Here is a 25,955-nt window from a genome sequence, read left to right as displayed (position 1 = left end):
AGCACAAGAGCCTGGCCAGGGCTGCACCCAAGATAGACCAAAATGATCACAAATTTCACTCTTTTATAAGTTTTGGTCCATCTGCACATCAGGGTTAATTGTCCCATCGCTGCTCCAGGTTATGAATCCCCATCCTTATTTCTGCTTTGGGGCTGGAACTTGTAAAGTCTGCCCTTGGTCCCAAGCTGGAAATGGAAATGTTGTGTCTGCTCTGTGAAGAGAGCTCACTGACACTGAACATGGAGCTCAGAGCTGCACACCTGGGCCCCACACAATGGGAAAATCACAAAGCTAGAACTGAAGGCATGGAATGCCACCGGGCAGGTGCAGCTGCAGGGAGGGCAAACACAAGGCCCCCAGGTAATTCCAGCCCCGTGCTCTGTTGGGATGACAGACCTTGTCTGAAGCTGGGAGCCATAGGTTAAAAAAAAATCAATAAATTACAAATAGCTGTTTCCCTTGTGAGCCTGAAAATTAAAACAAAATGCTGCAAGATCTCCAATTTGCTAATGGATAACACAGAGTCCTTCTGCACAGAACAATTTGAAGCTGTGTTATCCAAAGCCAAAAGGTTATCAAAGCCAAGAGCTGTTACAGCACTGAGAAATCTAAAGATTAGGAACTCTAGGTTAGTACAGAAGTCATGGAAATATTTATAGAGGAGCAGCAGTTCTGCACTTTGCAGGGGAGGAAGCATTTGCAGTGGGATCCCTGCAGAGCACAGTCCCTGAGGACAGGGCTGTGAGTGAGGCTGGGGCTCACACAGGAGCTCAGTGCTGAGCAGACTCTTCATTTTCAGGGCTGGGCCATTTTTCTCCCAGATCTGAGCCTGCCACTAAGAGTTCATTGGTGGCAGCAGTGACAGCAGCTGCTCCAGAGCAGGAAATGTCTCGCAGGGATTGCAGGGATGGGCTCCCTGGTTATTCTGCATGCGCTGCCAGGAGCGGATGGATGGCACAGCCTGGGCAGGGCTGACGGCAGCAGATCCTGCACAGAGACCTGCAGAGGTGCGATGCCTTTTATCCCCTGGTGACTCCAGGAAGAATGGTTCTGGAGGAAGGATATTGCTGTTATTGCTTGCCAGGTTTATTTCAGATCCCTGCTCCCCTCCTTCAGAAGAGAACGGGCAATGATCACCAGCAGCACAGTGGCAAAGCAATAAATAAATCCATCAATAAATCCTGAGCTGTCTGCAGCAAATGAAGTCATTTCACCGTATTTCAGAGCCTGCTACCTGTGAGTGTGGCAGGGTGTGCTGCCAACAGCTCTGCTTGTGCTGAGGACCTGTCTGGTTTTGTGGAAGATAAACATTTGCGTGCCAAAATCCTCTTCTCATCAAAACCTGATGTGCCACCAGCTGCAACTGAACACAAACTGCTTGTTTCCCATCTGGGTCTGCATTACAAGGAGTAGGAATGGGGGCTGAAATAACTGGATAATTTATAGAGAAAATTAAAATTTAAAATAATTTAATAATTAACATTTCTTTTGCTTTCACACGCAGGTCTCGCTGGGAAATCCCACACTGTGAGGAGAACATTCCTGTTGTTTCCTAACCACACATCTGCACACATGAGGATTAAAATGCCCCTGGAACAGGAGGGTTGGATGGCTGTGAGGTGTGAGATGTGTTTATTCATTTCTGTGACACACCAGAATGAAACAAATGAGCTGCTGCTACTGAGAGTGCTGAGAGCATTCCCCAAAGAGACGTGAGCAGAGCTGGGCACTGCAGGGGACAGCAGAACCTGCATTTGACAGTTCTTACTCCTCGTGCTCCTAGCAGGTTGTGTATAAATGCTGAGGTATTAAAAACAGGCATCTTCTTTGGAATTTCCAAAATCCAAACGTGTGGGATGTGCTTCTGTAGAGAGCAGGGTTTGTCTTTTAGGATTTCCTAAACGTTTGTGTTTTGTGTGGCTGGAAGGCCTGGGAAGGCAGGGCCTGGCTCAGTGTCAGGGGTGGCCTGGCTGTGTCTCCCTGCAGGGAGCAGGGCACAGCTCCTGGGGACACCAGCCCTGCCCTGCTGCCTCCAAAGCTGTGCGAGAGAAGGAGCCCTAAGTTCCACTTTCTAGTTCTGAGAGCATTTTTATTACACAGTTAAGTCTTTTCACAGCAAAATAACAGAAAAGTAAAAATCTCAGGATCTTTTTCTTGAGGCAGGAAACCTCCAGTAGATAAAGGAAGCAGTCACGCTCTTCACCTTTCAAGAGACAGAAGGAAAATTCCCTTAATGATCCCCACCAGGTTTTCTGCATGGATGTCATTAGCAGAAGCAGAATTCCTGGTTCTCAGACAGACAGATCTGCTTTTCCTAGAAGAATCCCCAACATTATTGCTCCTGTAATTGCAATGGAGTGGGGATTTGATTTTTAATATTAAGGTGAAAGAACCTTATATTTTAAAAATTAAATTTACAATTCAATGTTGTAGCTGGAGCAAACAGAAAATCTTCTGTGGAAGGGATAATGGCTCCATGCTCCTGCATGAAATGTCTGCATGCATGATGCATAAAGGCCATCACTCCACTCGAGTGTCTCGGAGACTCATCTCTCCAGAACAAGCTCTCAGACTGTTTTCCCTGGCCTCAGGGTCACAGTCTCTGCTTACAAAGTCATTACCAGAGGAAGAGCAAGTCCTTTGGGAGAGGGGAGTTATGTAAGTGAGTATCTATAATTAAATGGAGCTGTGACACCAGCAATCAGCCTGCCTGGAGCACAGGCTGGGACTGAGCTGGGCTCAGGGCACGGAGCTCCCCTGCAGCTCGGGGTGAAACGGGGCTCAGGTCACAAACAGCCAAGGATTGTTAGCTCAGCGTTATCTCATGGCTCTTTGCATAGAAATACTTTGTCCAAATCCCATTGTCATCAGTAAAAGCTTTTCCATGCACCTCATGTGTCTCCAAATGAAACACTGGGTCCAACTCAGCGCCACGAGAGTTGTGACATCGTCCCCACTGAAGATCAGTGGCACTTGGAGCACAGAGGCCTCACCCGTGGGGATTCTGGCTCTGTCCCAGCTCAGTGCCACAGGAAAGCTGAAGATGGGGACCCTTTCCATGCTGGTTCCTTTGGGGGGCACAGCAGGCCCTGCACAGCCCCAGCAGAGCTCCAGCCCAGCCCTGGCTGATGCTCCTGCTCCCCCAGGCTCTGCAGCTGGCTCTGCGGAGATGCTGGGCTCTTTGTGCTCCTGATCTTCAGCTGAACTTGTGAGGGGCACGGGACAGCTGGTGTGCTGCACCAAGGCAGAACCACAGGAGGATTTGGGAAGATGTTAGGGAAACAGGCTGGGAGAATTTGGGGCTCTCCACTCTGGGGGAAGCTGCTGTGGTGGTGTTTGCAAGGAGAGAGGTGCAAGGAGCCAAACACCATCTGAGCACTCAGAGCTGTGCCATTGAGTGCTGCTGGGGAGCTGGAGAATCCCCTGGCTTTGCCATAGCAGGCAGAGAGGATTGCAGCTCCTGCAGCTGCAGTTGTGTGCCAGGCACAGCTCCTGGGGACAGCTTGCAGCGAGGCTGGCTGCAGCAGCAGCACCTTCACCAGGAACTTCACAGTGTGCTGCTGCTCCGGCTCTCAGCAGCACCACGGAGTCCAGGCAGCAAAAAACCCAACAAAAGGTGTCCCTGGGGCATGAGGAGAGCTCTTTGGAGGAAGAGATTAAAATATCCCTGGGTACAAAGCTCCCAGAGTCCAGCAAACAGCAGCAGGTGCCGGGGCAGGAATGGATGTGCTGCAGATCCACAGCGGCCCAGGAGAGCTGGAGATCCACAGTCAAACACAGCTGGCACATTCCAAACAGAAAGGGAGATAAAACATGAGGACAAGTTCAAGCTTTATTTGAATTCAAACACGCAAGGAACCAACAGCTTCTGAATTCCAACAGCATTCAAGTGACTGCAGCCTTTAGAGCCCTTTGAAAGCCTTGTGAGTAACTATCCCCAAAGTGTGCTGGCACACGGGGAACTGCAGTGAATACCTTTAAATCAGCCCTGCTCAGCAGGTGCAGCTCTGCTGGCAGAGCACTTCAGAGCACAGCCAAGCCTGCAGCTACACACTGGTGTGATTAGCAGTACAATATTAGCAAATGGACATTTTCTTTAAGCCTTCCAAGATGTTTCTCTCCCATATTGCTCACAGTTGTACCAGCCCAGGGCTTAGGTGCTATCTTAAGACCCTCATAGAAAGTGGATGAGTGTAAGAGAAAAACAGGATTAAAAATGACAAAACAAACCCAAATATATCTCATGGGTCTCTTTCCCTCAAATCTGAAAGCACAGTTAAGACTTGGGAAGTCAGGGAATCTTTGGGGAGCAGCTGTCTGGCCCTGTGCCCTCCCTGAGCTGTGCCCCATCCATGTTTGCCAGCAGATCCTTGCCCTGCCCTAGCACTGGATCCAACCTGAGACCAAATATCACCAGAGCCTTTGGTAGCCACTGGGATTTCAGCAGAGCTAAGCAAAGTTCAATCCTTCAGGTGATACCAGTAGGAACTGAGCTCAGCCTTTGATTCCCCAGCTGTGGCTGGTGTGGTTTGCAGCAACAAGAGTGGAAATGCCTCCCTGGAGAGGCCCCTGGCAAAGCCCCTGGAGCAGAACCAGGCGTCTCAGCACTGACAACACAAAGGCAAAGAACTTGCTGTTCTCTGGAGCGGTGCTGGGAGCTTCACAGGCTGTGAGATGTGAAAGGACATGGGGAAAATGATTTTTATATTGGCTCAAAGGCAGCACAGGCGCCGCGATCGGAGCAGCTCTGCCCTCGGCACATTCCCTGAACGGCCCCGAGCACGTTCAGAACCAGGGAGCAGGGGAGGGAAAGCAGCCAGCAAAGCCAAATTCACTGGGTTTGCTGTCTGCAGGGATAGAGCATGGCTGCTCGAGGCACTAGCAGCAGTCTGAACAGCTCTGCAGATGATGGGGATGGTGTCACTGAAAGCCATCCTCTGTCAGCCCCCGCTGGCCCTGCTGTCCATCCACACCATGGAAAATGCCTTTGGGAGCAGTCCCTCTGTGCCCGTGGGACAGCTCAGCTCATCAGGTGCTGCTGGGCTTGGAGCTTGTTTCTCATGGCTGTCAATGGTTCAGGCAGGATGGGGGATTTGCATCCACCTCCACTGAGCCTCCTGTGAACCACCAGCAATAAAAGTAGACATAAACAGAAACTTTGCAGCTCTAAGAAACTTTGCCAGCCTTTTCTTCATTATTTTCATTTTCTGCCTGTTCTGCTTACATAATTCCCATTCTATCCTGCTCTCACAATCAAGCTTCCTTTCTTCCCCCTCCCACCCCTTCCTAGACAAGTCTCTCCCTCTTATCCTCCTCTCCTTTCATACACACTGTGACTGGCAGCACAGAGCAATGTGCGAGTTCTCCCCAAAGGCTCGAGGGAGTTTTGTGCTCTTGACACAGCTTTGTGTTCTCCTGCCTTTGTGTTATCCAGAAAAGCTGTTTGCATCCCGAGCTGGGAGGTTCAGCTTGCAGCTTCCAAGAAAGCAGCCAAGCACTGTCAAACACCTGAGCTTTGAGCACCTCACACCGACGGGGACAAAGCAATTTCTATCAGCATTTCATTTTCTGGGGCTCTGTGAACAGAGTGAGCAGGGCTGGGGGCTGTCCTCTACTGCCACTCACCGGCTCCCAAATCTGTTCAGCTTCACTCGGATGGTGAGGCCTTGGCAAGGCTTTGTGACACTTACCTGGAGTTCCAGGTGTCCCCAGAACCCTGGAGCAGCGGCTGTGATCCGGCTGTGTGTCATTCCCTGTGTGCCAGGCAGAGATCTGGGCTGGTCTGAACCGGGAAAAAACTTCTGGGAAAAACTATCACAATTCATTTCCCTTTTCTTTCCAAAGGAGCTAAAGCAAACAAAGGGCTTAGTTCAACTCTGGGAGGCAAACCAGTCCAGTGGCTTTAGGGGAGAGCAGATCTGGAATTAAAATGGAATTTTTCAAGTGCCCTGGACCAGCTGTTATTTTATTTCAGCTCCAAAAGCCAGCTGAGCTTTTGTGCATTAATTCATTCCCTGCCTCCTTTCCGTGGAGCTCAGGGCTCCTCCAGACGAGGGTCCCTGCAGGAGCTGATTGATTTCCTCAGTTCTGTGGTTGATACCCCCAGTTTCTTCTGCCACACAAAATAAAAGGGAAATTCTCATCTCAGATGTAGATTTAGAGACAAGACTTTCTTGCATACCCATCCTAGGAGCTGCCTGGAAAACTGCTGCAGAGGTAAAGTTCTGTGGCAGCTCCAGTGTTCCAATGGAGTAATAAAAACATTTACATTCACACAATTTAGTTAAAAACTCTGAGTATCTGTGTGCTAGAAGTGTACTATAAGAGGAGGTAAGTGGTAAGTATGAAAAACAAACAACCCTAATTGTACAAAGATTCTAAGCTATTTCAATTTTTAAAATCCTGCATTTTGTGTCTGTGCAAAGAGCAAGGCCTGTTCTGAGCAGCCACACAAGGAGGTGAAACACATCAGCCCTCAGGCTGTAAATCAGCCCCTAATTGTGCTTAAGACTATGGAGGGAGTTTTTGTAGAGATTAGTTCAGGTTTAATTCTCTGGGAGTTTTCTCATTGATTTAAAAAGGACTCAGGTCATTGCTCCAGGGTTTCCTCCATGAAACATCCGTGATCACAGCTGGATAAAGAATAAAGAATTCATTTAGATAATGCCTAAGAGGAGACACTGAAATGTGAGCAGGGAATAAGAACCACCATTCTGTCCTCAAGGTCCCCGTTATTAGCATTTAACACGTAGTGAGAATAAATAAATATTCACAATACAAGGGCTGTCTGTGAGGGGCTGCAGTGTGACAGGGAGAGCAACAACGAATAAAAGAGCCAAAATCCTTCTTCAGGTGTGCTGGAGCCTCAGCCTAGAAGCATTCCAGAGCCTGGAGGAGGCAGAGAGCATCCACAGGACCTGTTGCAGTTCCCAAATCCTGAAACCCTGCCTGTGGTGTGAGGCCAGAGCCCCAGGCAAGCAGCAAGAGGCAGGAACAGACTCTCACCTCCCTCCTGATGCCCTGGTGTGTCTCACAGTGCTCAGAGCCTGCTCAGGGAGACACAGCTCTTGTCCAGAGTGAATTATTAATGGAGAAATTCAAGAGAGAGTTTTAATAAAAGACCAGATGAGCTCTGTCCAGGAGCTCCAAACACAGATACCATCTCCACACGAGGCTGGCTGGCTCTTCAGCACCTCTGTGGGGTCTGCAGCTCTAAATCTGAGCAATCCTTCCTCCTCCTGCCTGCACACCAGTGTTCTCAGGAGGTGTTTTAGGGACACGTGCTCGGCTCCATCCCTGCTTTTACACCTTCTGGGAAATGCTCCAGGCTGCAGCAGCAGAGCAGGATCCACGTGCCCTGGAAGAAAAGGAATTTACACCCAGTGCTGGTTTGGGTGGGAGCATCATCTCCCTGTGGAGGGAGTGGGATGGACCAGGGGCTGTGGCCTCGTCACCAAGGAGAGCTGGGGAGGGACTGGGGAGGACAGGGAGAGTCAGGGTGTGCTGGAGAGTGACACAGGCTTTCTGTGCAGTGCAGGCAGGGTAATTCTGTCACCAAGGGAGTGCTGGGCACTTCCTGACCTGCAAAATCCCCTGTTGAGAATATACAATTAACACTTCTGATAAAAATAAAGTGACACAAGGATGTAAACAATTATATTATTAATTTACAGTGAAAGAGAAAATGGCTGATGCCACGTTTCCTTTCCAGGTGGCAAATAAAAACCCAGAAGTGAATGTGTTTGCTGTTAAAGAAACAGAGGTAAAGTTTCCAGTGTCACCCTCCCTTCATCCCATCCTTCCTTCCTTCCCTTAAATGTTTCAAGATCTAAAATTGTTCAGCAGCTAGGAAAATATTTGCAAACCCATTTAATATTTGCAGATGTTAAGTGGTGGAAGAACAACTTCCTTTTGCATCTCCCAGCAGAGCCTGGTGCTCCATCCCTGTCCCTGTGGGTTCCATCAGCAGAGGGGCAGGGGAGGCATCACCTCCTGGATCTGCCCCAGGACACCACAGAGCACGGATGGAGAAGCACATTTCTCTCCTCATGGAAAGGTTTCAGGTGTACTTTGGATGGGTCACTGCACTGAGAAGATTTTCCTTCCCAAATAATTTATGTTTCACTGCAAAATCCAAAATTAACTTTTAATTCCAGAGGCAAGATTTTTTTTTTTTTTAATAACTCCATGTTGTTGATCAGGGATTATCAACTCTGATTTTGAACCAAAATAAAAGTGAAGAAGGTTCAATGCAGCAGCAGAGCTGCTCTGTGTTTAACACAGAGAGGGCAACATCTCCAACAGAGCAGCTGGAAACATCAGTGCAGGCAAGTTCCAATGAGACATTGGAGATAAAGTTTAGAAGCATTTAATAGTGAGTCTGCTAAGAGCTAATGTGGATTTGTCCAAAGGGATCTCTGCAGGTGAGCAGGAACTGCCAATGCCCAGAGCTGGACACAGAAATGGCACCAGAGACCCTCAGGGAGAAAAGGGAAACCCACACAGAGAGAGCCAGAAATGGAGCCCCAAAAGCTTTTGCTGTTTCCACATTTGCTCAAGGGTATTTCATGCCCAATGCTCATGAATGTTTAGCAATTTATTTGGACATTCTTTCATAAATCAATTTTAACCTGGTGGGGAATATTTTCATAAACCCTGTTTTGGATGTGAGTGCTCATGCTGGAAGCCTCATTAGAAGCTTTACCAGTAATATACCATTAATATGTCCAACAAAAAGAAATTAATTCTGAAGATGAACTACAAATGAACTTCAGATCAAGAATTGTCTGCCAAAATTACTTTGTGATGAACCGAAGAGCAAACACTGGCAATGGTGACAAGACAACGAGGCAGGATGTACTGAATAAATTCCTCTGGGTTTGCTGTACTGGTGGTCAGGGTGCTGCTGGGCTGAGTCTGGAGCTGAGCCCTGCCACAGCAATGAACTCCCTGATTTCAAATCCTCACCTGGCACTGGCAGTGCTGATAGAACCTGAGAATGGTTAAATCCCCCCCAGTGTCCCCAGCCATGGCAGGGACACCTCCCACTGTCCCAGGGTCACCTCCCACTGTCCCAGGAGCTCCCAATGTCCAGCCTGGCCTTGGGCACTGCCAGGGATCCAGGGACAGCCCCAGCTGCTCTGGGAATTCCATCCCAGCCCCTGCCCACCCTGCCAGGAACAATTCCTGCTCAATATCTAATGATGGTTTATTTTTCAAGATGGTAAGAAATGGACAGAGACAGATGGAGAAAAAGCCAACATCAGATTAAAAAGAGGCAGGAATGGGGAGGTTTCTGTGGGAGGAAGGATGGCTCCCATCCTCGGGGCTGGGCTGCCAGACAGAAATGAGGCTGCCCCGTGGGAGGTGCAGGAGCACAGGGAAGCTTCAGACAGGGATGGAACACCCCCAGGGAGCTGGGGAAGGGCTCAGCCTGGAGAAAAGGAGGATTAGTGCTGTGCTCCAACAGCAGCCCCACCTCTGTTCCCTCCGGGTTTACAGAGCCCCAGGGCTGCTGAAATATGAAAATAAACCCAGGGAGAGGCTCTCAACAGCCCCGAGACCAAATCACAGAAGGCAGGAGAGCAGTTTGGAGCCAACCTGCGCTTTCCTGAGCGTTTCAGCAGAATTATCCAGCGATGAAGGAGCTCTGCAGCATGGCTGGAGTCAGGGATTTACGGCTGATGGGGGACACAGAGACGTGTAGCAGTTCTGGGAATTCCTCTGCATCAACGGGAACAGACTGTCTGGGGTTTTGATGAACAATATCTCCTTGTACTGTCTTCTTTCATATGGCATCACACAGACATATCTGTGACCTTCACAGATGTCACATCAATAAAGAAAAAGGTTCAGTTTAAAAAATGAACGTGGCAGATCCAGACCTGGAGTAAATCCTTGCAGCTGCAGCAGAGTCAGCAGAGAGAGGCTGATTTACAGACACTGCTCCTCCATTACAAATAGTTTAAATGAATTGTTACTGCTGTGCCAGGTCTGGGATCTGGTGATTAGACAAGGGCAGGCTCGTGATTCACTGGGATATGTGAGATTTCCCAGCATGGGGAAGTGCAGTGCCTGGAAGTGGCCAAGGGAACTAAAGAATACTTTTGTGTTTTACAAGCGGCACGTGAGGATGTGCATTTCATCCTGCCCAATTAAAGGCATCACCACAGTAACAAACTAACACCTGCCCTGTTGCACACCCTCTGAAATGCTCTAATACACAAGAATTCACCTTGCTGCACTCAAACTGAGCTCCTGCAGAGCTCAGCACCTCTCTGCAGCCTGGCAGCTGGGCCTGGGCACACTGGGGACATCAGCAGCAGCAATCACACACCAGGGGAGTGTGATGTGCTCAAGAGGGGCTTTTTCAATCTTTCTGCTTTTCCTGAGGGAAGCTCAGCCTGGGTTTTCCTGACTGCAGATAGAACCTGGGATTTATGAACAAACAAGCTTTAGTTCACGTGTGACCTCTCCATGTGATTCTGAGTGCAGCCTGTGCTCGGCTTTCTTTCACTGAAGCACAGAATCATTTGGGTGGGAAAAGAGCTCTAAGACCATTGAGTCCAACCATTAAATCTTTCTTTCACAGAATCATGGAATCCTGGGATGGGTCAGAAAGGACCCTAAAGACCACTCAGCTCCCATCTCCTGCCGTGGGCAGGGCTGTTCTCTGAGGGATTCGGTTTTGGGAGCTGCTGCTCTTCTCCTCAGCCTACAAAATACTTAAAAGATAATAATTTAATAAGCAGTTTAAGATTATGGACCATCTTTGTGTTTCTTATCTCTGAGTTTACTTAGCACTAAGATAATGATAATAAATCCATTCATTATGCCTGAGCTGTTCATTGGCTCTAATTGCTGACAGCAGGAAGGGGGATGAGCAGCACCAGGGTGAGCTCAGCACATTTTACACCCCTGAGAACTCGGGGTGCATTTCCTGAGCACTGCAAGGACTCCTCTCATGGATTTGGGAGAGAACAGATGCTGATGGCTGGAAAATAAGGGGAATATTTATGGCCTGAGACTTCCTTTGTCTCTGAGCTGTGCTGAGGTTTGTCAGCGTCCAGCCCTGACCCTGCAGGGCTTCCCCACCCCTCACCTGTGTGTTTTTACTGCCCTGCAGAGGGGAGGTGCACAAGGATGGAAATGTACCCCCAACACCTGAGCCTGCAGGGCAGCTGGGCCACATCCCATGGCATGCATGAGTTCAGTTTGGTTCTATTAAATCCTCAGCTGTGTGATAAAATATCAGATGTAACAGCGCAATTGCTCTGAAACAGAGAGGGAAGCTCTAGAAAATGCATTTACTGCTGCTGCTGTGTGCGTTACCCTCGGGGGAACCAAAAGCAGCAGCCAGAGAAGCTTCTGGAACTCCAGCAGAGCCCACATTGAGCACTTGGGTTTGCCTTTGCACAGCTCCCTCCAGAGAGGAGCTGGGAACCTGGAGCTGGGAATGCTGGAGCTGGGAATGGTGGAGCTGGGAATGGTGGAGCTGGGAATGGTGGAGCTGGGAATGCTGGAGTTGGGAATGATGGAGCTGGGAATGCTGGAGCTGGGAATGCTGGAGCTGGGAATGGTGGAGCTGGGAATGGTGGAGCTGGGAATGGTGGAGCTGGGAATGATGGAGTTGGGAATGATGGAGCTGGGAATGCTGGAGTTGGGAATGATGGAGCTGGGAATGCTGGAGCTGGGAATGGTGGAGCTGGGAATGCTGGAGCTGGGAATGGTGGAGCTGGGAATGGTGGAGCTGGGAATGATGGAGCTGGGAATGATGGAGCTGGGAATGGTGGAGCTGGGAATGGTGGAGCTGGGAATGATGGAGCTGGGAATGGTGGAGCTGGGAATGGTGGAGCTGGGAATGGTGGAGTTGGGCACCCTGGAGCTGGGAACCCTGGAGTTGGGCACCCTGGAGCTGGGAATGCTGGAGCTGGGAACGCTGGAGCTGGGAACCCTGGAGCTGGGAACCCTGGAGCTGGGAACGCTGCTGCCATGCAGGTGGAAGGAATTACCCACAGGTGGCTGGCCAGGTGAGCCGGCTCTGCTCTCCTGCCTGCTCTCAGCTCCTTTTATTCTCTTTTGTTTTTTGATGAAGTTGTTTTCCTTACCTTGATCAAGAGCTCTAAACCTTACACGGCCCCACATCCAAGTCTTAATTAAGATCAGCAGAGGCCTTTGAAACTCTCAGATAAAAGCAGGCTATAAATGCAACACATTCTATTTCCGAGAGGCGTCAGGCAAGATAAGAAAAGTTCCAATCCACATATTTGCATTTTAAGGAAATTTGAAGAATCTGGGACCCAAGGATATTCTTGGATATTTTTAGACCTGGGCATTTCAGTTTTATTATTCAGGTCAAAACAACTCTCTACGCCCTTCACCTCCGAGGCATTTGGTCTCTGCTTCTGGACTCCAGCTTTCCGATCTGTTCTATAATTGTGCAGTTATTTGGGTGGGGGTAGGTGTGAACCCACGTGCACACATGTTTTTAGGTCTAGTGCCACTTTAAAAATAAAGTTTCCGATGCTGCAAACACTTCCACATACCCTGAACCAGACGTAATTAATGCCTTGGAGATTACTGAGGGAAAATAAAATGCGTTCCTGGGGACGATGGGACCATTCACTTACATCACCCAAGCAAGATTAGCTCGAGATGTTTGTCATGTAACTGCTTAGCTGAGAAATTCCCAAGAAAGTAAACTCAGAACAAAAGTTGTTCTTTTTTCCTGTGTCCATTTTGTTTTTGGTGCAGGATTGTTTATGGGATTTTTGGAGTCATTCTGGAATTCTCTGAGGCAGGGGGTGAAGTCAATGGAATGAAATAAACTCGGGTCCTGCCATTCTCGTGTCAAAACTATTTTGGGGTGAAAGTCTGTAAATCTGGGAAGGCCACAGAGCCACACGTGCCAAGGTCCTTGGAGGGGGTGCCAGATCTGGCTGTCTGCAGACAGGAACATTAACACTGCTGTGATTTATCTGCTGCACAGCCAGCTCCTCACTGCCTCGCAGAATGCATCTGGACCAGCCTAATGAGCACATTCTTCACCATTAGAGTGGCTGTGGAGGGCTTCAAATATTTTAGATGTGATTCACAGAGCCAAAAGGTCTTGTTTACTGATATGCTATTTATACCTAGCTCAATTAAACCTCTTTGGAAAGAAAAAAATTCAAGGATGCCAACACTGGCAGTGCTGTTGGAAGTGAGTATCTCCTCGTTAAAAAGGTTAGAAAAACACCATTAATAATTTTGATAGACTCTGTTTATGCCCCAGTCTCTGCCCCAGTGTCCTGCCCAGTTTGGCTCTGGCAGCAGCACAGACCAGGAGGGGTTTGGCCGTGTCCTGCTGGCTGCTGCTGCCAGGTGCCACATCCCTGGGGACCAGCTTTGCCACCAGCCCAGCCTGCACCCTCCCTGGCAGCAGCTGAGCTGCCACAGCAGCCAGGGCCAGTGCAGGGCTGGGGCAGGGACAGAGCCAGAGCTGCTCCCACACCGAGCTCTCTCTGTCCCTGCAGGCGCTCAGGCCACGCTGGAGGCAGCTCCCAGCACCCTGTCCCAGGGAAATGTGTCCCTGTCCCAGGGAAATGTGAACCTGTCCCAGGGAAATGTGTCCCTGTCCCAGGGAAATGTGTCCCTGTCCCTGTGAAATGTGTCCCTGCCCATGGCAGAGGGTGGAACGAGGTGGGTTTTAAGGTCCCTTCCAAGAGCAGCCATTCCAGGCTGGAATGCTGTGGGGAATGCCTGCAGCTCCCAGTGCTCAGGAGCCCCAGAGCCTGCAGCCTGCTGGGGCTGGCTGGGGCTCAGGACACACAGCAGGCTGGGGAGGACAGCACAGGGTGCCAGAGCAGGCACAGCTCCTGCAGAGCCAGGCTCCACGGCCAGGAAAGAGGGGAATTGTCTGGGGGTGCTGTCCTTGGAGAGGAGATGCCAGTCCAAGGGAGAAAGCCAAAGGCTGCCATCAGAATCTCAGTTCCTTGGAAATGCAGGGCTTTTGAAGCGAGTGGCTGAAAGAAGGCTGTGCATGGATATCCATTTAAAAGGATAAATTCAGTGTCCTGCAGCCTCCAGAGCAGGGTTCAACCTCTCCCCAAGCTGATTCCATCCCTGTGTGCAGCCAGGGCTCCCTGTCCCGTGTCACCAAGCCTCACCCAGCCCTCCAGCAGGAGCAAGGAGCCTGAGAGATGAGAGGAGAGCTCCTGTGGCAGGGAGCGCTGGGAACGCTGCCATGAAATATTGAGACGTAAATCAGTGGTGGAAAGGAAGCACAACAGCTTTTATAGAACACTTCAGAGCGATGTACTCATTAAATAACAAAGGTTTTTTTCCCTTAATACACTATTAACAAATTCCAAACCATCATATCTTTAAAAAATTGTCCTCCAGTCGAGTGGAAAGTGAACTAATGTGGGCTTAGGAAGAGGTTGGGAGTGCAACAAATTATAAATGCTTTCTACTTTATCAGCATTACACAGTACTATTAATTTTAAAAATAGCTTCTAAAAACATACATGGCATACCATAATGGAGATGGCTGGGTTTCAATACATCATCCTGATGACTCTTTCCTCAGCCATGAGTTGTGCATGTATGGGCTGCAGGGGATGTGTGAAGGCAGCTCTGTGTCTGCACTCAGGATGGGGCTGGGCTGGGATTCCCGACAGGAGCACCCATGGACGGGCTGTGTGTGATGGGCCAGCCCTGGCCAGCACCCACTGCCTGCAGCAGATCCTTCACCCCAGCAGGGCTGGAACCTGCTCTCCCACGCACTGGGGATGGTTAAAAATAAAGATGTCAGTGGCAAGTGCTGTGTGAGCGAGCAGCTCCTGCAGGGCTGTGTGTGCACAGGGCTCCTGCTAATTGGCACCAGCATCCTCGGAAGGGCCTCGGCTCTCTCAATGATGAGGGAGGCAGTTTCCATAGCAAGGGCTGTTTTTATTCACTGCCTGGAGGAAAGAGACACATAAAACCCTGACTGGGGCCAGAAATGAGTTAGAAAAGTCCCTGGGTGGCTCTAACTCACACTCCAGTTTGTTTGCTTGCCTTTTTTTTGTCCCTCGGGCAGCACAGCTCTTTACTCCTCACAATGCAGCAATTACAAATATGAGGGAGGTCAGTGAGCCTCTCCCAGCCCCCAGGGCTCGGGTGAAGCTCTGCTTCCCTCTGTGGGAAAGGCCCTGATGTCCCCAGCCCTGATGTCCCCAGTCCCAATGTCCCTAGCCCCAGTGTTCCCAGCCCCAATGTCCCCAGCCCTGATGTCCCCAGCCCTGATGTCCCAATCCCGATGTCCCCAGTCCCGATGTCCGCAATCCCAATGTCCCCAGCCCTGATGTCCCCAGCCTGGCACCCCCTGGCTCCTCCTGGATCCCCCTGGAGCCCCAGGCTGGCCGAGGGCAGTGTCTGTGCCACCTCTGCAGCTCCTCAGCCCTCCCTGCGGGGCTTTCTCCGCTGCTTTGCCGATTTTGGCTGAATTCTGAGCTGCCCAAAGCCCCGAGGTCCCTCAGAGCCTGGAGCCCCTGTCAGGAGCTGGAGTTTGTACCATTTTCTGGGGAATGCACACTTGGCTTTCTCTCTCGTGGCCCCTTTCCTGTGCACTGCAGCACCAATTCCTGTCCAAGAGTCCCTTCAGCTGTGACATTCCCAGATTTTCTCCCCACTATTTACAGAACTGTGTTGTTACTTTCCTGGCAGGTAGGGATATTCCTTACAGAGCACATGTGGGCTGCTTCAGTGCCTTCCCTGGTCCCATTTCCTTTTATTTAGTAACTTAGGACTACTCTTAATTTAATCACCACTTACTGGTTCCCCAGTTCAACCCAAAAGACCAAACTTCACTGAAAGGCAGAAGATTCGTTCTCTAAAGGGATTGGAGTAATGGTCAGGCTGTAGTGGTAAGGTTGGCAAAGTCACTTCTTTTACTACTTTATCACCTGTAAAACATAAATGTTCCTGCCTGGAAATATAAAACTCCACTTCCTGGTGTCCTGGGCTGTGGAACATCCTTCCTTCAGGCATTCCTCATCCCAGCCATGTCTCCAATGAGCTCTTGCTGCTTGCTGGGGAGGGTGACAGCTGAATCTGTGTGTGCTGTGCCCATGTCCAGTGACAGGACCTGCATTATCCAGTTCTGATACAAACCCATCCACAGCCCTTACATAACACTGGTTCCTCTCTTGTTGATGTGATTACAGAGATAAATAATTCTGCTGGAGCAGTGCTGTGTGAAATCTTTACAATGACAGGTACAAGGAAATTCCTTTGGCCAGATTTACCTCCACATGCTGCCACGGAGCTCAGAGCCATAAATCTGCTTCCTCTGTGGCCAAGAGCCACATTCCAAAGCCAGGCAGTGAATGTGTGTGTCAGGCTGTGATGGATGGACACACAGACAGCTAGTGCCTTCCTTCCTTCCTTCCTTCCTTCCTTCCTTCCTTCCTTCCTTCCTTCCTTCCTTCCTTCCTTCCTTCCTTCCTTCCTTCCTTCCTTCCTTCCTTCCTTCCTTCCTTCCTTCCTTCCTTCCTTCCTTCCTTCCTTCCTTCCTTCCTTCCTTCCTTCCTTCCTTCCTTCCTTCCTTCCTTCCTTCCTTCCTTCCTTCCTTCCTTCCTTCCTTCCTTCCTTCCTTCCTTCCTTCCTTCCTTCCTTCCTTCCTTCCTTCCTTCCTTCCTTCCTTCCTTCCTTCCTTCCTTCCTTCCTTCCTTCCTTCCTTCCTTCCTTCCTTCCTTCCTTCCTTCCTTCCTTCCTTCCTTCCTTCCTTCCTTCCTTCCTTCCTTCCTTCCTTCCTTCCTTCCTTCCTTCCTTCCTCTCCTTTCCCTCTTTCCTTCCTCTCCTTTCCCTCTTTCCTTCCTTCCTTCTCTCCCTCCTTCCCTCCCTCCCCAGTTTCTCCCCAGTTGTCCCAGTACTCCAGAAGTTCCATATCCAGCAGTCCCTTCTCCAGACTGTAGTGCAGATCCCCATCTGGCCCATAAAAGCACCTTTACCCTTCCTCAGTTTCCCCATCACAGACACCCGCTGCTCTCACCATGACCGACGTTCAGGGGACCCCCTTGGCTGTCAGGGTCCCCCTCCTGCCCTGTGCTGCTGTAGATGAGGTGTTGGCTGTTCCCCAAACCCAGCAGAAAGGTCTGAGCCAAATCCAGCAGCAATCCCAGCACTCCCACTTTCCCACCGTGCCAGGACCAGCTGCTGTTCCCCAGGGCTGTTTCAGCCCCGCTCCTGAAGCCGGCACGGAGCAGGTTCCCACCGCGTTCCTGGGCTGAGAGATCTCTCTGAGAAGGAGCAGGATCGTTTCTGCTTCGAGAGGGGAGATTTTTCTCTTTGCACATGGCTGAGTTCTGCATTCTGGCACTGTTTGTTTTACTGAGCCCACAGAACAGGATTGCAAGATTCACATTTTTTTGTTATTTAGGCAGTAACTGAAGCGTGTCTCGCATTGGTATGAATTTCCCAGGAGACATTTCAGAGACCCACTCAGGGAACAGAAATAACTTCACCTTTTAAAATCATGAAACTTCTGCTCCTTTATTCCCAGCTACAGGTTTCCCTCAGGAATGAGCCGGGTGCTCAGCCCGTGTTTCCACGTCCCCTGCCAGCCCCTGGATCGGGAGCATCCCTGGGCTGTCCCGGCTTTACCCCGCTGGGAGCAGGGGAGCAGAGCCTGTCCCGGCCTTTGTGCCCCCCCAGGGCCACTGGGCTGACCAGAGACACGGGGCTCTTGCTGGGCAGTGACATTTGCAGTTGTGCTTCTCTCCATCCCCAGCCTCTGCACACACAGGGTGCTAACCCTCCATCCCATCCGCATCCAGAGCAGAGCTGCTCCAGGCAGCACCGAGCCGAGGGATGCAGAACTTCCCTGGCAGCTCCAGACTTACAGCCCCATAAATCAAATTACTGACAGCATCTGAGTGGGAGCCTCAGGGGGATGAAGGAGCTGGCAGCTTCTGGAGGGTGACAAGGAGGTGATAAACAAGATGAACACAGAGCTAAGGAGGAAGGGGTAAACACGGGGCATGCCCAGGTAATGTCAGAAGGGTTCCATGCCAGTGCTGGGGGCTGGCACTGGTAACTCCCTCCCCATCACCAGCCATCAGCTGTGCTCCCAGTGCCTGAATGATCTGCCCTGCCATGAATGGAAAAGAATGGGAATTCAGTGTCAGTAAGAAGAGCTGCTGAGCCGAGCTGCTCCTTTTGCTGCAGCCAGCTTTGGAAAGGCGCTGCAGCTGCCAGGGGATGCAGCAGGGACGGGGTTTGGGCTCGCTTTGGGCACATGAGCTCATCTCAGGGTGAAATCCTGCGGTGCCCTGGCCACCTTTGGGGCAAATCACGTTCCCTGGCTGCTGCTGGGCACAGCCCCAGGCACAGCAAGGCCCTTCATTCCCACCTGCTCTTTCAGCTGCTGAGAGCATTTGATAGTAGCTGAACTATAGGGAAATAAATGCTTTCTTTTAAATCCACAGTTGTATTTTGAACTTGCGAGCAGCCAGTTAAGCTGGATGGATTTAGAGAGGCCCTACAGTGTTTTTCTGTTGAAATACCAGATGATAAACACAATTTTTCTTGTGTCCCTGCAGAAACAAGACAGCCTGGGGTAACAAAATGTTCCTTTACTTCCTTCTGACAATGGCCCATTTCTTCTTTTAGAGGATGATTAATATTTATTACTACAGTAAATGGCAATTTAAATATATGGTGCAGCCCTGCAGTGTATCATTAATTTAAGGAAACAGGACACCTCCTATCAAACCACAATGGGTCCTTCTGCAGTGAGCAGTGGGGGTGATCTGGGAGCCTTTTACAGGAGCTCCTGAACCCCTTCCCATGCAGCAGCACAAGGTTCTGATGGTGTCCCTGCAATCCCCAGGTGAGGAACCTCTGTTACTGCAAGGGGCAGCAGCAGCATCAGAAACCAGCCACAAAGTCAAGATCCGTGTTCTCCTGGTAAAGGCTGTGGAGAGAGGTCCTCCACCCTCGTCCATCCTGCTCCATCCCAGGGCTTTACATCTTTACATCTGTAAAAGGCCACTCGGCATTTCTTCCAAAAGAGGGTTTGGAGCTGGGAGAGCAGACCTTTGTGGCCAAGTTTCAATGAGGAAGGAACTTTGCAGAGAAGGAATCTTTGTTTTTGACTCTTTTTCTCTTTGAGATTCCTGAGCTGTTTTCAGATGTGCCTTTTGGAAAGTTAAAAGAGGGCTCTTAGTGTCAAAATGAAAAACAGTTTAATCCATAAAACTACATGCCAGATTCTGAAGAGGAGCATCAGATAAGGTTAGTCCTCCTTTGCTAATGGTTCTATTTTTTAACTGCAATGATCTACAAAATTACTTTTGTTACTTTTGTGTTCTTGCATTTCTAAGATTTCTCTGTGGTAGTAAAGTTGCTAATGTCATAACATTTCAGTCTTCAGAGACAGCTCCAGGATCCTGACACAGACACACACACAGAGTTGTCAGACACTTGACCATGGCTTTGTTTAGGTGGATTTTCAGTGCCCAATAAGGCACCGGGGCGCTCGCTCAGCAGGACTCTGCCATTTGTGGGGTAAAGGATTTACAGCCCCAGAACAAACCCTGCTGCTCCAGCAGAGCTGCACTGTGCTCGTGTCTGCAACAGCTCATCTTGCTCTGCCCTGCCACCCTCATCTCCAGCACCTTCCTCCTCCTCCTCCTCATCCTCATCCTCATCCTCATCCTCATCCTCCTCCTCCTGCACCTTCCTCCTCATCCCTCCAGTATCTCCAGCACCTTCCTCCTCCTACTCCAACCTCAGCATCTCCTTCACCCACGTCATCTTCACCACCCTCATCATCTCCACCACCCTTCCAGCCATGTGACTGGCCTGTGCCCATCCTCTGACCTTCAGCAGCCCCTCTCCCTGAAACGCCCCTTCTGGGACATCTTTGTGTTCACCCACGGCTTTCTCGAGAGGTTTGGCATCCTGCAGATCCCATCTCCTCCCTTCCCAGGTGTGCTGTCCTCCCAGGTGGACACAGTCCCTCCTGGGCAGCGAGGCCAGCAGGACAGAGTGACAGCCCTGTGACAGGGATGGGACGTGGCAGCCCCAGGGAAGGATCCTCAGCACCAGGCAAGGCCAGAGGCAGACACGGAGCTTCACCCAGCCCAGAGCGGGATGGTCCTGCCTGGGAATGGTCCCACAGGATGGGAATGGTCCCACAGCAAACTGGGAATGGTCCCACAGCAAACTGGGAATGATTCCCCACAGTTTGGGAATGTTTCCCCAGCAATTTGGGAATGGTCCCACAGCAAACTGGGAATGGTCCCACAGCAAACTGGGAATGGTCCCCCAGCAGTTTGGGAATGGTCCCACAGGCTGGGAATGGTCCCCCAGCAGTTTGGGAATGTTCCCCAGCAGTTTGGGAATGTTTCCCCAGCAGTTTGGGAATGGTCCCCCAGCCCCCAGCAGGATTTGGCAGCCCAGGCTGGGAATGGTCCCCCAGCAGTTTGGGAATGGTCCCCCAGCAGTTTGGGAATGGTCCCCCAGCAGTTTGGGAATGGTCCCACAGGATGGGAATGGTCCCCCAGCAGTTTGGGAATGGTCCCCCAGCAGCTTGGGAATGGTCCCCCAGCAGTTTGGGAATGGTCCCACAGTTTGGGAATGGTCCCACATTTTGGGAATGGTCCCCCAGCAGTTTGGGAATGTTCCCCAGCCCCCAGCAGGATTTGGCAGCCCAGGCTGGGAATGGTCCCCCAGCAGTTTGGGAATGGTCCCCCAGCAGTTTGGGAGCCCCCAGCAGGATTTGGCAGTCCAGGCTGACCAGCCCCAGGAGCTGGCTGTGCAGGCTGCCGTGGCTCACAGCTGCCCCTGAGCAGCGCAGGCAGAACTAAAGGAACTCCTTGGTTCAAAATAAAAAGGCATAAAGGGAATTCATTTTCTTCATGAAGGTTGTGTGTCATCCCTCACTTTCTAGACAGGCTCACAGAGTTCCGAGCCTCCATCTGATCCGTGATTTCAAGGCTTTCACTCACTACAAATAATCTTTTGATGATGAAACCAACTGCGCAAACTTTGGAAGAAAGACCCTGCATGAATATAGCCAAATTAGGAAAGCCCTCCCGTAACAGCTGTGTTCAAAACCACACGTATTCCGGGTTTATTTTTTAATCTACATTTCTGAATCTATTTCTGACTACAAACGGGATGACTCATTTGATCACAACCAGTGAAAAAACATCGTGTGTGTGTGTCACTGCAAAATATTTCTTGGGCTTGATGCAGTATTTCCTTTCCTTCCTACTTCAATCTCCTTAAATCGACCACAGGGAAAATCAACACATACAAAAATTTAGGTTATCTTATTCAATATTTAATAGAAAGGGAGCTGCCTTTGTCTTTTTGATTAGTTTCTTCCATTTATTTTCCTGTCATTTCCCTTTGATTGCTCTGCTCCAACTGGGGATCCAGGAGATGAAAATTTCTTCAAAAATATTTCAACCAAATCTGTAGCTTTACTACTACTACTCCACAGAAAGGGGGGAAACTCTTAACTGGAAGCAGCTGCAGAGCCATATTTTCTATTTCATTTATCCCTTTATGTTTGTACAAAAGAGAAAAACTGAAAATTAGCCAAGAATGTAACAGCACAGATTCTCCCCCTAGAAAAGAGGGCAAAGTTTGCAGAAATCCCTTTAACCACGGCACCTGCTCTCTCCCTGCAGCACACAAACGCTGCTCCCAGGGGTGAGGGTGCTGCTGGGGTGGTCCCTGCTGGCACCCAGGGTGTGCTGCTGCCACCTCCCCGAGCCACAGCATCAGAAACATTCCTCACTCTCGGCCATTCCTGCCGTCTGTGCGCCAGATTTTCACTTCAATTAATCAAGGAGCACTCGAGCAGCTCTTGTAGGTGGTCACTGCTGGCCTGGATGTGCCAGAGATGCATCAGGGCTTGGAGGGCTCCTCAGCTGCAGAGCCCCCCTCCCTCTCCATCCTCCTGGGGAGCTGCAAACCTCACTCCCAGCTGCCAGCTTCCATCCCCTGCCTCCACACACAGCAAAGCAGTCACCATCAATTCCAGGCAGAAGTTTGGCCCTTTCCTGCACCTGGGATTCCTGAGGAAATCACAGAATCCTCGAGGATCTGTTTGTGTGTCCCCTGCAGGTGCTCCGTGTGTGCCAGCTCCCCCCAGCTCTCTCCATGCCCAGCCAGGGCTCCCCGGTGCCGTTCTGAGCTCCAGATCACCGACACTGATTCCTCACAGAGCTCCCAGCTCCTTTCCTGCCCTGGTCTCGGTGACCCCAATAATCTCCCGGCCCCCCAGGCCCATCAGGAGCCCAGAGGGGAATCTGGCCTCACCTGCAGCCGCTCTCCTGGAGCAGCGCTGGCTCCAGCCCTGGGGCCGGGAGTGCTGGGCAGAGCTGCCCACAGCCCCGGGAGCCCTGCCGGGGTGACAGGGCTGATAAAAGCTGCCACTGACTCACCAGGCAGCTCCCGAGAGCGTCTGGGGAATGACTCCTGCAGGATCAGCCGGGTGCAGCCACAGGACCGTTCTGTCCCTCCCTGCACACAGCTGAGTTCAGCCAGCCTTGTTCCTTGGCACTGATCCCTGCTGGTCCCTGCGAGCCTCAGCTGCTCTGGGAGCCTCCTGCAGCTCACCTGAACCTGGCCTGCAGCTCACCTGAACCTGGCCTGCAGCTCACCTGAACCTGGCCTGCAGCTCACCTGAACCTATCCTGGAGCTCACCTGAACCTGTCCTGGAGCTCACCTGTCCTGGAGCTCACCTGAACCTGTCCTGGAGCTCACCTGAACCTGGCCTGGAGCTCACCTGAACCTGGCCTGGAGCTCACATGAACCTGTCCTGGGGCTCACCTGTCCTGGAGCTCACCTGAACCTGGCCTGGAGCTCACCTGAACCTGGCCTGGAGCTCACCTGAACCTGGCCTGCAGCTCACCTGAACCTGGCCTGCAGCTCACCTGAACCTGTCCTGGAGCTCACCTGAACCTGGCCTGGAGCTCACCTGAACCTGGCCTGCAGCTCACCTGAACCTGGCCTGCAGCTCACCTGTCCTGGAGCTCACCTGTCCTGGAGCTCACCTGAACCTGTCCTGGAGCTCACCTGAACCTGGCCTGCAGCTCACCTGAACCTGTCCTGGAGCTCACCTGAACCTGGCCTGGGGCTCACCAGCCCCTCTCCTGGCTGCCCCGCTCTGCCCACAGCCTGCCAGGGCACTGCAGCACACTTCATCCTGAGGGCCAGCGTTTATGTTTGTTTATTCCTGTGTATTGACAGGCTGAACCGCTCAGAAACTGGAATAAAACTGTCCCTGTCCAGCTTGGCTGCGTGTCCCATCCCAGAGCGTTCCCACCCTCAGGGGCTTCCCAGGGAGGTTCTGAAGCTCAGGAATAACCTGCCAGCCTTGGTGTGCCCTCTCACTCTGCCTCTGTCTCACTGACACTTCATTTATTTGTGCTGTCATTAATTACAGCTGTTCCAGATGTATTTTTATTGTAAATGGAAGCATCTAGAAGGGTGTTAACTCTTGTCCTAGTGCTGGGTTCATGCTGCTGGAGCAGGGAGCTCCCAGCCCTGCTCAGCACCCGGAGCTGTGGGGTCACAGCTTTGCAGCTGCTGCTTAAAACTCAAACCAAAACCAGCACCAAACCTGTCACCTGCAGGTGGAATCTCCCTGTTAGGTGGGTTCCCCTCCCCAAAACCTTCCCTCCACACCTGTGCAAAGCATGAGCTCAGCCCCTCGTGAGCCTGGGAGGTGATGGGGCCGGTCCCTGCAGGGTGGCACTGCTGCTGCTGGCTGTCACCCCGGGCCTCGTGGCGCCCCGCAATCCCTGCTGAGTTCTTTCCTAGGTGCCCTGTCGCCACGTGTGCCTTGGGAAAGGGAGATAATGTCACCCCATCGCCATGCCAAACGTTTCCCGGGGCTGCCAAGCCCTTCATGGGTTTGAAAAACAATATCCCTGTGCTGTTTGTTCTCTCTGCTCGCTCCCAAAATGCCTCTGGAAGGTCAGGTTCCAACGCCCTCCCCGCAGGGACTTCATCTCTCCAGAGTTTCTGTTCTGCCCTTGCTTTTCAACCCAGATTTTTCTGAGGATGTTCAAATAGCTCTTCTAAAGCTGTTCAGCCATTCACTCAGCACACTGCTGCTCTCCAGCCCCAGAGCCTTCGGCCTTTGTGCTGCACCCAGCCGGTGTCACCTCCCGTGCCCCCTGTCCCTTCTGTCCCCTGAAGGGAGCAGTCCTTGTCCCGGGCTGGATCCCAAAGGCTCCGAGGGGACAGCCCTGCAGGAGCCAAGGCATTGCTGTCCCCCGGGATTCTGGGGCTGCAGGGAGAACTCCCTGAGCCAGCAGCACACCCCAGAGCTGGGAGCAGCAGAAACTCCTTTTTCCCTTCTGGAATCAGAGCAGAGCGTGCCTGGGGACGGGACACACAGTCAGGGCTGCGTTCCCATCTCCTCCCAGAGCAGAACCGGCCTTTGCTGCTCCTCACTCATTTCCCTTCCCACAGGGCTGCCATAAATTCTGATCCTTCCTTTGGAAAAGCGCATCCAGGTCCACATGACCTTGGGATATCTGTTTCCTCGTTCCCCTTCTCTGCAGGAATGTTGCAAGAAATTTCAGGAAAGAATGTACCAACAAGGGAGAAATTAAATCAACAGGAGTTTAGGATTTATTTTTTTTCAGATTGCAGTTCTAAGGAGCCAGCTCAGCTCTGAGCTGGGGTTGTGCTCCCAGATCACAGATCATAATCTGCAGCTGGATCCCAGTTTGTGTTATTCCAGGGATTTCCCTGGACTCAGGCACAATGAAGAAGGGAGAATGGCTGGGCTCAGTGGGAAATGGGGAACCAGGGCAGTGAGCTGGGAGCGTGGGGAGCCCTTTCCCTCACCTGCACAAAGGGGCTTTGTGCTGGACCTCGTGGCCTCAGCAGGAGCAGGCAGGAATGTTTGTTGGAGCGGGCAGGAATGTTTGCTAAAGCAGTAAAGACCTCACCAATCCGTGTAAAAAAAAAACCAAAATACAAAGGGCAATAGATTGTCATTCAGTGCTCAGCATCCATTGAAATAACAAGAGAAACGTGGGTTTGGACAGTTTCTTCTCTTAAAAACATTCCATGTCTGTCTGCTGTGATAAACTGCCCCAGCACATTCCTGTCTGGTTCGGGAATCCACCTCCCTGAGCTTGGGGTCAGAGCCTGGGGTGGCAGGGTGGTGGGACAGAGGGACAGGGGGACAGAGGGACACGGGGACAGGGGTACAGGGGGACAGGGGGACAGGGGGACAGGGGGACAGGGGGACACAGGGACAGGGGGACAGGGGGACAGGGGGACAGGGGGACACAGGGCCACAGGGCCACAGGGCCACAGGGCCACAGGGCCACTGCAGGCAGTCCCAGGCCAGCCACAAGAGGCAGCTGGGCCGGAGAGCTGGCAGCTCGCCCCACCGCAGCCAGGGGCTGCCCAGTGCTCGGGGACCCCCGAGGCACCGGTGCCTCCCCCCCTGCTCCCCCGCAGCCCCTGGCGCCGCTGCTCTGGGCCAGGAGCACGGACACCGCTTTGCCTTTTTGTCCCCTTTGTTCCAGCCCCAGGGACTGTGCTGTCCTAGCACTGAGCCCCAGAATGGCTGCACTATTGAAAAGGATGAGCTTTACTCGGTTCCATCCTCCCTGGCACGGGAGGATCCGTGCATCCACACCTTCCACTTTCCCAGATTATTCCAAGCCCCAGTGTCCAGCCTGGCCTTGGGCACTTCAGGGATCCAGGGGCAGCCCCAGCTGCTCTGGGCACCTGTGCCAGGGTCTCCCCACCCTCCCAGGGAACAATTCCTCCGCTGTCCCATCTCCCCGTGCCCTCTCTGAGGCCATTTCCCCCATCCCTGTCCCTGTCCCGTTCCCGTTCCCGTTTCCATTCCCTGTTCCGCTTTCCCATGTCCCTGTCCCGCATTCCCTGTCCCGTTCCCATTCCCATTCCCATTCCTTGTCCCGTTCCCGTTCCCTGTCCC

The 25,955-nt window shown here is 51.6% G+C and overlaps 1 long non-coding RNA gene across 1 annotated transcript; it reads left to right on the top strand.

Moving 5' to 3' along the window:
• LOC111934916 (uncharacterized) lies at window positions 1-1,842 on the top strand. The gene is made up of 2 exons (XR_002867494.2): window positions 1-360; window positions 1,505-1,842. It is a non-coding gene; the product is annotated as an uncharacterized LOC111934916 (long non-coding RNA).
• Window positions 1,843-25,955: the final 24,113 nt, after the last annotated feature.

The sequence above is a fragment of the Cyanistes caeruleus genome, chromosome 11 (assembly GCF_971803275.1).
Source record: "Cyanistes caeruleus chromosome 11, bCyaCae1.hap1.1, whole genome shotgun sequence".
NCBI classification, from domain to species: Eukaryota; Metazoa; Chordata; class Aves; order Passeriformes; family Paridae; genus Cyanistes; species Cyanistes caeruleus.
This window is presented reverse-complemented; position numbering and strand designations above follow the sequence as displayed.